The sequence below is a fragment of the Micropterus salmoides genome, unplaced genomic scaffold (genome assembly GCF_014851395.1).
Source record: "Micropterus salmoides isolate LMB-PRFRI ecotype aquatic unplaced genomic scaffold, ASM1485139v1 Ms_hic_scaffold_19, whole genome shotgun sequence".
NCBI lineage: Eukaryota > Metazoa > Chordata > Actinopteri > Centrarchiformes > Centrarchidae > Micropterus > Micropterus salmoides.
Genome location: NW_024041039.1, coordinates 1,271,749 through 1,283,622, shown reverse-complemented (window position 1 = coordinate 1,283,622; position 11,874 = coordinate 1,271,749). Strand labels below are relative to the sequence as shown.

General features: G+C 39.9%; 1 pseudogene; it reads left to right on the top strand.

Annotated features, from left to right (window-relative positions):
* The first annotated feature begins 5,584 nt into the window (after nt 1-5,584).
* LOC119910915 lies at nt 5,585-10,610 on the top strand (annotated as a pseudogene).
* The last annotated feature ends 1,264 nt before the right edge of the window (nt 10,611-11,874 follow it).

Here is an 11,874-nt window from a genome sequence, read left to right as displayed (position 1 = left end):
TGGCAGATCTTGCACACCTGCAGCCTCTCCTGTGGTCATAATCTACAGTAGATGACAGCTGGACAAGACGAAACTCTGCAGCTCTTCCTGCAGTCATTCTCCCACTCAAGAATCTAACAGTGAGCTTGTTTCTGTGTTCATGACTTAGAGTAAAAACCGAAGCACATATGTTAATGATTAATACTAATAAAATGGTTAAAAATGATGATATAAGAATGATTACTTATTGATTAAAGTAATGATTAAAGATAATAAACTGATTAAAATGATTAATAATCATTAATATTGATTAAGGATAATCACTGATGACTGTTTCTTGCCTGATGTCTAACTTTTTGTCTGCACTGCTCCCCTCTCTGAGTCCGGCATGCCCTCTGCTGATCACACTATTTTAACCAAAACTCGACCTTGTGGAATAAGCTGGTGTCTCTTTGCTGTTTGCTAGATGGACATTTTCCTCTGCTGGGGTTTGATGATGCCTTTTCTGTCTCCTTCTGCTCCCAGAGCACACATGTGCTACTGTTACTGGCAGCTAGACACAGAGAGGACCGCACGCTCTCAGAGCTTTAGAGTTTCAGCGTTGTGATCTTAACTTTACACTATAAAATAATCTTTAACTGGTGACAAGAGCTTTAGAGTTTTGACACTGTGATCCTAACTTCTACCCTCTTAAAATACTTTAAATGATGAACACTGAACTTAATGGAATGATGAATACAATTAATAACAACAATTCATCACTTGCTGACGACCCCACAGGTTAAATAGACTTGAACTGAAGACGCCTCCCTGATAACAGCCGAAACATCTTCTAGTATCTACATCCAGGTGCGGTCACTTTCCTTTCGTCTGCAATCAGGGTGGAGTCTAAAGCCTGGACAGGAGTGTCCGTGGGCCAGTCAGCTGTGGAGACGGTGGACCAGCGGGTGGCCAGCGGGTCGGCTGCAGTTTGGGACTGTGCAGTGCTGCAGGTGAGGGTGTGCTCATGATGTACTCGCTCTGTGGAGGAAGGGTGTTTGTTCTTCAGTGAAGCTGGTGTGTGTTCAGTTAAGTAGGTTGTCTGCTAAGTAACCTCATTTAAACCACTTTCTCTTTTTTAAGAGAGTAGTTTTAGTTGTGCACCAGTGTTGTTTGTGAGTATTTAACTTTAATGAAATAAATTTCCTTAATTTGCTTGCACATAATCTGTTCTTGTTTCTTTAAGGCCGGTTTTCATTTTAAATTGTTACTCCTCTCCTTCTTCTGGGCTTGAGCCACATGAGGACGTAACAGTACACGAGTGTGAAAAGGAGAGCCAGGAAAATTGCAGCCTACGGAAACTATGTATGATTTAACCTGAGAAGCAGACGTATACCAACAGCCCATATCTAGGCTCCATGGTAGAAGGACACAGAGCAGGAATGATCCTGGTAAAGGACAGATCCACCTCACCGTTGAAGCCCAGAATAAAGAGTTTGACATCTTACTCCACAAACTGGAAACACATTCGCACAGTGCAGAACTGGGAAGGTTTGCCAGTACTTTGCCAAACCATTCTCAGCCTTTCACCTGTACACTTTAAAAAATCAGTCATCTAAATAAAGCAGTCTGGGGTTCAGCCTAAGGACACCTGACCTGCAGACCCGTTCTACCTGTTCACAGTGAACATCTGTCTGTCTCTGGCAGCTCTGAATCATTTAGTGTAAACTCTGCGTTCGGCAATCTTTATCTTTCACAGCCTTCCTATCTGTTTACATGTTTCCTCCAACTCTATCACTTAATTTCATTTGTTTTCCCAGAAGGAGATGAAATATAATCAACCTATAATTATTATAATATAATAAACAACAGTGAGTTGTAGAGGATGAAATGTTAAAAGAATTGTTGATAACTGTTACTTTAACTGAGGAACTTCAAATGTCAGATAATGTCTATAATGGGGGGGTGATGAGCTCTGTTCATGGCCTATATTAAATAACTTGTCGTTAACATCGTTAATATAATCTCTCTCTCTCTCTCTCTCTCTCTCTGCGTTGGGGTGGAAGCTGTGGTCTTAACTTTAGGTTTGTGTTTTCTTTAAACGCGATCGTTGCCTCTGTTGTGTTTGTCATCTTCGCTGCTCAGAGTATTTTCATTTTTAACTGTCCGCTGAAGGTTAAACAGGAGGTTTTGATAACGTTATAGGCTCCCAGGTACATAGTCAAATGTTTTGTGGGTTTATTAAAATGAAGGAGCTCACAGAGTTTTATCTCGTCAATTTGCCTCATAGTCTGATAGTAGCCTGTAGTACCTCCATCGTATTTTATTAAACGTAACTGGCACAGAACGTCTGTCGTGCGTGCAGTGAATGTATCCAGATGTGAATTTTAATATCTCAGTGTTACACAAAGATCTTTGTGTTCATCAACACAACCTTTTTAAGTCAGTATTGTTTGCTTACAGCTACTGCTTTACTTATATTTCCACGTATTGTGTGAGGTGTTGCTCTACATTGGTAGAGATACGTTTTGATTAGCAAATAGTTCGATAATCAGGAGTGAGGAACATCTCTCTATTTTTCTCCCTCTCTCTCTCACACAGCTATATCAAAGCAAGACCACCAGTTAGCCGGGGACATGACGAATGACCGGTCGTTGCACCACCAGCCTACTGAAAAAGACAACAGGAGAGGAAAACTAAGATGAGAGCTGGGAGACAGAGACAATACATTTTCTGTTGCACACATTTTTTTTTGTTGGGCTTTCACTGACCTGACTTCAGCTTCTATCTTGTGAAATCCAGTAAACCACTGCCTGCCTCTAAAATCCCTCAAGTGAAACAAGCCTGTGTGAACTGATCTTGGGCTAATATGTTGGGTTGGGTTTTGCTCAGTTTGATGTTAAATGGCAGATGAGCTGCAGGTGAATATGTAAGAGACGTCCTCTGTCCCAGACGAAACCTGAAATACCATGTGTGGAGGATGTCAGATAGGATAATATCAGCGATGGTGAACCTATCAACCTTTGTGTTGTTGGCCAGATAAAAAGAGTTAAGTACAAAAAGTCATTTAGTTACATCACGGCATGTGTTCCAATAATAACAGCAGCAATGCTCTCCTCTGTGTACATGTACAATTTAGGCTGGATTATTTGTGTCCCCTTCAAATATTTTGCTTGAGTAATTTTGTTTGTCGTCCCCTCCGACTGTTAATAAAAGTAATCTGCTACACAATAACAAAAAAGGGCTTGAATCTGAAGCTCACATTTTTCCCCATAACTAATATTACTTCACCCAACTCAGAGCATGGCCCTAGTTACAGCCCTGCTAAGCTTCAACCTTTGACCATGAATTGTGATTTTAGGCATTTCTGGCCTGGCTTCAGTCCGTAAACCAGAAGGTTGTTCGTTGGTTGGGATGGGTATAATTTTATTGATATACTCTTATTAATACACCTTATTGGTTCAGCTCTTTATCGATACTCTCATCATTTTCATTACTGAAAAAAATTGCCTTTTAAAAAGTGTATTATTTTCAAAAATAATTTAATTTATTAAAACTAAACTTAGTTTTTAGAGCAGCAACAGGTTTTCCAACAACAAAGTCACTAATATGTCAGTAAAATAATCATATTCCTGAGTTTAGAAGGTGTGAACTCCTTCAGTCTTTCCTCCTCCTGCTGCTGCTGGTAGATCTCATCTCAGGGCAACTCCCCACTGTGACACATCCACAGACAGAGGCTGCATGAAGGCCTGAACTTTGAATCATGCAAAGCTGCCATACAGGAGTCACAGAGCTACAATCTAGGACTGGAAAAGCAGAATAATCGGTCTCCTTTCAGCCTAGGCTGTATTTCATTCTATTCTTTCACTACCACAATCAACAGATCCGCTTAAATGATTTATTAATGATGGAAACAGAAAGATATTCAAGGCTTATTTTTTCACTTCTGCTCAAACCTTTTCTTCCAGTCCTCTCCTCCTCACTGTCAGATGGGATCTGAGATCCTGCTTTTGACTTCCATAGAACAGTCTGATGTCCATTTGTCTGTGAAAATGTGTTCAAAGAAGTACAATTGAATAAAAAATAGAATATAACTTTATTTAGAGCTTATACTGTGAACTAATACATGTGATAATATGTGATCATTTCCAAACACATTGTCTGCAAAAACACTTTGAAAAGAAGCACCTTGTTCCCCCGAGGCAACAAAAAGAACATCTGAATTTCTGAACATGCAGATTAAAAAGAAAACTCCATAAAACCTGACGAAAGGCTTCTCTACACCTTCACACACACCAACATCTATATTCAGTTCATGTCATTTTAAATAAGATTACTAAAGCAAATAATCTCACCTCCTTTTCACGCCACATGCTCCTGTCATCAAGTGTCAGAAAAGGAAGAATGATAGCAGCTCCCACATTTTATTAAACTGTTCTTTGATACTTTTTGGAAAATTCTAATTGTTTGCAATCATTTAAATAAGCGAGTGCTGGACATAAGAAAACGTTCCGTTGCCGGAGGCCAGTGCTTTGCTGGAGAGGTCAAAGTGTGGGCTTAGTTCCTTTGAACTGGTCTTTCCTTACTGTTCTTTCACTCAGAGAAAGTGTCGTTGTGGAATATGCTGATCAGAATCATATTTGCATGCTGCAAAACAATAAAATACAAATTGAGCAGATTTTCATCGGCTCAGTTTCCCACTGTTTTGCATCTGGTCACTTATTCCAGTGACCAGATAGTTCAGTCACTTTCATTTTCACTCAGATTGTTATTATGGCTGATTGTGTTGATAAGTGCTTTAATTTGACTGTGACATAATTCACGTGGTGAACGTGGTTACTCTTCACACTTAGAGTAACTGAAATGCTCTATGTGCTAGTAGCTAATATATTCCAACCTACTATGAATTAAACTTTCCAGGCGTATTGCTGATCTGAACTTAAATTTAGCGTGAGAGATCCAGTTAAATTATCAAAATCCAGTTAGAATATAAAATAATTTTGGAGAAACTGTTCCTTTGTCTGTTTTTATATATTTTTAAAAGTATAAATAAAAATTGTCAAATGAGAAAAAAAAAACAGTGACTCCCGCAGCTCAGAGCTGTGGGGGGGGGTTCTGGACCATAATTCATGCAAAAACCCCCGGGTGGCCCAGTTTATTAAAATAAATATTATGTAGTTGTAAAGTTCAATGTTTTAATTTGGAACTGGGACTTTGATTCCAGACACTGAAACATTTTTATTGAGATAATATTACTACCACACACTACGCAGATCTGGAATTGGGCTACTGTGTTCTTTTCCTCCTGCTTCATGCTGTGAGCATTTGGAATAATAGTAATGTACTGAAATGACTTTCAGAATTCTGTAAGTCAGTATGTATGTCTGATTTATCACTGCTCACTTGTGCATTGGTGATTCTGTTACTTGGTTTTGGTTTCTAGTCTGTTCTTTGGGCTCTGACTAAACGGTTCCATGACTAATCAGATAAACCCCAACTCAGATGTGTGCATGCAGCCTCGTGAATAAGTGTGTTGCAGTCAGCCCACATGCTTTGAATGTGCAAATTGTGCGCGTGTACGAGGACGTGACCCTTCTGGCCATGAAAGCAAGGTATCTAGTCCTGAACACATGCTTAGGACCGGTCGCCTGATAAAAACCTTTGACCTGAGGGGTTCACTTAGTGCGGAACATCTTCTCATCCTCAAAACTGGTGAGTTGAGCTTTCAATTTCACTTGATACAAATTTAATGAAATTATTTCGGCATTCACTGCATGAAAAGTGGGCGTTTTGGCAGTTAATGGCACGTTAAATTGTCGTCTAAGTTCAGGTAAACGGCTACTTACGGGAAGTTTTGGCCAGCACTGGAAATTGTCAGGAATTGCCGGTAATTGACGTGGATTTTGTTTGTCAGTGTTGCCCCCATGACCCCCCGTCCCCTAGGTCTAGGGGAGGCTTTCACATGTAAATGAAAATGCTGTGAGCTATGCAAAGACAGATTAGGTAAGCCACCTTTTTATCTCTTTGTGTCTTGGCTTCAGTAAAACAGAAATCGAGAGCGTTACTAAACAGAGAATGAAAGGTGGCAAAGTAATTGGTGGTGTTTTTACAGAGTGCAGAGGATAGTTGGAGAAATGTGACGTGCAGGATGGAACAGCAGAGACTTGGACACACTGGACTAAACAGCAAGAAGAAACAGAGTATGTTATGTTACACTGGTTCAAAACCTCAGAATGATAAAAGGACACTTTGGTTTAATAATTAACTAATTAATAACGAAGACTGAGCATTTACATTTTACATCCAGTCATTTGGCAGACCCAAGTCTAAACACAAGGAGCCGATGCTGACGCTGACGCTTCAGTGATAGGCTTCAGCGGGTGGGACACACACCCGGTTGTTTGATCTCGCTCAGCCGGCCTTCAGATTCTAGTAGAATGCTCAGTAAAGTGCAAAGTGCAAAGTGCTACATCAAGAGTAAGAAATCTCAGTAAAGTAAAGTAGAGTAAAGTATTACCTCACTGCTGCAAACTCTTACTTGCCCAACGGTGCTTTCCTGTGTTTAAGCATCATACCCTCTCAACCAGTTATGTATGTATGAATAAAATAAGGACTGATCCTTGGATCCACACTCCTTACCAGTCGGTGGCAATAGTGCACAATTCGTTGTTTGCCAATCTAGCTAGCTAATAATAGTCAAGAAGAAGAAGCAGAAGAAGAAAAAGAAGGAGACCTCCAGACTAAAAAAGTAAGAGTTTATTTTACCCTTCCTCAACCCAGCAAGCTTTTGAATGTATAAATGCTGTTTTTGCTTAATTTGTCTGGGATTGAAGGCGAGTTAAATTGTGGGGGGGGCGACGTGGTCAGCGTGATGACGTAGGTCCCTTACAATGTCTGGTCATTTACTGCGTGCACGAGGTAAGTTGCGGCTCCATACATAAAGTTTAATAAAGTTATTAAGTGTAACTTGAATGTGACCAAAGTGTCTTCTGTTGGACGTATTATCCGACCTGTGATTTGAGTTCGCTAACGGAAGTTAATCAGTTCACCAGGGCTGCACAATTGCAATGAGAAAAATTATTCATGAGCTGTATGCAAGTAACGTTTAAGACAACAACCTAACGTAACCCCCCCTCCCCGCCCCGCCGCTAATTGTTCAAAACATAGTCAGACGCGCCACCGGAGCACCGAGAGAAACGGCGGTCGCTCTGTGACAGAGACGGAGAGACGTCGGCAGCAGCTGAAGCAGTAAGACAGAAGACAACTGGGAGAAGATCAGGGAGGTTTGGCTTTGGCTCGCTGGCCATTATACGTTATACGCCATTATACGAACAACTTGTCAGTCTCTCCTCACGTCAACCGACTAATGATAACCTGGATGGGGCGGGACGTTAAAAAAAAGTGTTCCAACTAACTTTACAATGTTGAACACTATATGTGATAATATGATTATTGACAAGTTAATACTCAGCATTACCAAATTAAAGACCAATTGTAGAGATGGATTACATTTAAAAAAACAACCCACAGAAATGAAACTGCTGTAACTGGATATATTAATCAACTAGTGGTCAAATATTATGCTACTATATGAAATTATTACATTTATTCATTTAGCTGACGCTTTTATCCAAAGCGACTTACAATTGCTATACATATCAGAGGTCGCACGCCTCTGCAGCAACGAGGGGTTAAGAGTCTGTGTGTCTGTTAAAACTACAGCTATGGAGATGTTTCTGTGTGTAAATGTTATCTTCTCGGTTCACTGTGGATGAGCTGCTATATTTAGCCGTGGTTGCTACAAGGAATTACAGATGCTTTCTAAGAAGATTTTAGTGCATCAAAATACAAGAACTGAACTGTGAATTTCTATTTTTGTGTAACAAAGTAATGAAACATGTTGCCCTGTATGTGAATTTTAATTTATTTGCTTATCTAAGTTAATGTTTAATTTCATAGATTTATTTTTCTAATTGCATTTTCTGTTTAATTTAGAGGGAAGATATACGAGTTGAGTTCCAGGTGTGTGTGTTGGAGGGCAGGCTGCGCACTGGAATTAAAGTAAGTTGATGAGTCTTGTTTTACATAACGCTGATTTTAAACTCAGGCACAATGTGGCCAGGGAGGAGAGATGGCTGTTCTTAAATCCAACAACTGCTCCAGTGTGGAAGAACAAGAAGAAAAGACGGGAAAACTAACCAAAAATTGTGGTAAGACTTGGTCACTAATAAGCTAAAAGCAGGTTTGTTCACAAAAGTGACTTTTGTCTTGCCTTATTTCACAGGAAGCGGCCCGTCTCCTGCACAACTCTGAGGGAAATTGCAAGCGCCATGATGCTGAGCAAGGGTAAGATTTACAGAATAGGAATGCATTGTACTGTATAAAACTAAAAAGTTATTTTGCTTGTTATTTGACTGTACTTTTGTTTTCACAGACTGCTCGCCTGATAACGAGGTGGTCACGTCCTTTTTGGTCTCCGGATTTACACGTTGTGGATCCTGATGCCATTGTGTGGAAGTATCAAACTTTACCGTGGTGTTTTATTTTATGTTTTTGTACAGTGGCTACGCTATTTATTTATAGCACACATTTTTCCCCCTCAGGCAGGAACGTCCGGTACAGTAAACCAGATCTTGCTGCTAGTGCGAGTTCTGCCCGACGTCGATCGAGAGGGAAGCGGGTAAGATTTATTGGATTAGATTCATTGTTGGTCAATAATACATCTGCAGGCCGTGACACTTTTAAACTCTGACTCAAAGATGAGATGGGCACCAATGATCTACGGAGCAGATTGCCCTCCGGTCCCATGTTAGTGATGTTTCCAGTCAGGATGCTTTCTGTTGCTCCTCTGTGAAAACTGACAAGAACCTGGCGCGGGAATATGGCCTTCTTAAGTTCCCAGCCATCTCTGATCTTTCTTCACCGGCGTGGAGATGTGAGATGAACACTGATTGATGATGTCATTTGTTTCACCTAATGACTGAGAAGCTAGGTCGGGCTGCTGCCACTGCTGCTGCTTTTCAGATGGTAAGTAGAGTCGGGACGAACGCGAACGTGCAGCGCCAAAAACGACCGACAACTGCCGGAGATTAGTGGGATTCAAGGTAGTTTACAGGGACAAAAATCCCACTTTTCATGCAGTGATTTATCATGCCAAAGTTTTAATTTGTGTGTCACTAGTACACAGTGTGACGCTGTTCATTGTTGTTTTGGTTTTGTGTATGTGCTTTGATTCAGGTGTTTCAGTTTCTCGGACAGCAGCGATCAATAGAAACATGGCGGTTTTTGCTCCACTGTGTTTGCTCCTTTGCTGGATGCTGCCTGTGGTCTCCACGGTGAGTGGAGTATGTGAAAATCGATGGACATCCCAAAAATGTCCCAAATAATAAAATGGGTGCTTACAGAAATACTTTGAAGAAGCTGCTCACACATAATTTTCAAGCAAAAACACATCATCAGATAAAGTTTAGCAATAAATGTTCTTCATTTAGAAATTGAGCACATGAGCATAAACAACATTAAAGTGTTTATTCTGTTGTGATAGATCCACTACATGTGGTCCACCAGTTACGAGCACAGAACCTGCATATTACATATAGAATTTGTTGCATGGGTATACCGGTCTGCTGTTAATTACAGTGACAAGTGTTGGCTCTAATATTTTAGCTGCAGTGTTACTTGAAAACATGCGTAATGAAAAACCTGCTCTCATCAAGGCCAGGTTTTTATGCAGACACTAAATAATAAAGAACAGTTTTAATTGCCTATTTAATGACCTTTCTCCATCTTTTCTTTGTTGTGCTAGGACATCCTATTGAGCATGGTTGACACATCAGTTGACGACATGTACCACGGCTGCGAAAAAGAAATGGAAAACAGAGTCAAGACCAAATACCTAAAGAAAGAAATGAGCACATTTTCAGCAGCCTGGACGAAGGCAGAAGAATGCAGTAAAAAAAAACTAGCAAACAGAGAAGAAATGCTTCTAACCAAAGATCATATGCTAGCAATTTGTTTATATACAGATAATGACGTGTACCAGCAGTTTAATGATGCCGTCCGGACAGGAAGGAGCCAGATTAGCTCCTCATTTAAGTTCCACTCTTTACATTTCCTGCTTACATCTGCTATAAAGGTCTTGAATTGCAATGTCCACTGTCGCATTACTTACAGACGAACCAATGTTAAGTTTATTGGTAAAGTCAACCAAATATTTCGGTTTGGGTCCTTTACCTCCAGCTCTAAAAGAAAAGACTTGAAAACCTTCGGTAAAAGACCTGCTTTAAAATTAAGACCTGTTTTGGCGCTTTTTTGAAACACTATTCGTATTTTCCTAAAGAGGAAGAAGTGCTCATCCCCCCCTATGAGATGTTCAGGATAACTAATTCTAAGGGTCAAATTAAAGGTCTGGAAGATTGTGAAGTTGTCTATGTCGTGGAAAGTTTAGGGCCTAAGAACAATCTGAACTGTGCAGCTTTGGCAGGAAGTAAAACTGGGTAGCCTTTAAGCTTTTGTCACATCTGAATTAATTCGATTAGATAGAACAGCTACACTTTCTCTTCGAACCGTGACTTGTTCAGGGTTTGTTTGATCATCATTTTCTTCTTTCTGCTTTTGTCAAGTGAATACAATCAATAAACTGCTTAATGCAATATTGTTGCTTGTATTGTTCTCATTTCTCTGTGTAAAGTGGGGCTGCTCGATTATGTCAAAAATCATAATCCAGATTATTTTAGTCAAAATTAATTTCACAAATATTTAAAACAATTATTCATTGACTTCAGGAACAGTATGCATTTTTTAAAACTGAATGCTTCTATTAAAATACATTAAGCTTTAATTCCAAATAGCCCATGAAATAAGAAGTAGACATACAATAAATAACTTTCTGGACAGGGGGCAGATGGGCTGAGAGGGATCTAGCTGCAGACCTCCACAGTGGAGTCGCTTCCGGGGCAGGCTCCACTCTCAGGACAGGAAACACAAATCATTCGTGACTTCAAGTAGAATCAATTTTGATTCTATTTAATTAATTAGTCAACATTGTAACGTGAAAACTATTAATTCATCTTTACATGCAAAATTGGTTTATTCTGTCAAAATAGAGCTTAAGCCACCACTTCCTGTCTTTCTCCCAAAAAGAAAACAACACACTAGAATTTCCCTTAATTTAGTGCATTCAGCTGAATTGAATATGAAAACTGACAACTGTGGGAACTGGACTATAGCTAGAGGAATACAAAACTATAAAATCTGTAAAAATGAACCCACGTGCAATAAAATCTGTATACTTGTATCAATTATTCTGTAAATATCCTAAATATCCACTTTTACAAAAGACACACCACTTCACTGGTAGTAAATAGTACTGTAAAAGTCTAACAATTCACCTTACACTAAAACAGCAAGAGGAAAGTTCATCAGGCAAAATATAGGTAACAGGCGGATCTGATAACTTCCTTCTTTCGTTAAACAACCCTACATAAACCAGATAAGCAACCAAACTGCACCTGTATGCACTTAACAATTGCACATTAACCAAAAAAAGTCCATCTAATGGGTTTAACAACGTGTATTTAGAGATATGAGGTTTATACCACGTCGGGCAGGACAGATATTCGCGCTCCGACACATCAAACAAACATTGCAAACCTTTTCACCATTATCCACCACACAATGTACAAATCCACAATGTCCCAGCAGATCCGCTGTTCATTCAAACAACTTCAATTGTCCGGATTGAACTAGATGCAGGTGAAGCTCGGCGAGCCGCAGTCCACAGTCTGTTTAGCCGATGGGATGATGCAGTAATCCAGATAAATCCCAACATGTAATCCACCAAAACGAGTTCCTTTGTTGAGTTCGTCTGGCAAACATTACACAGAGCCCACTACACGCCGACCGCTCCACCTGTTG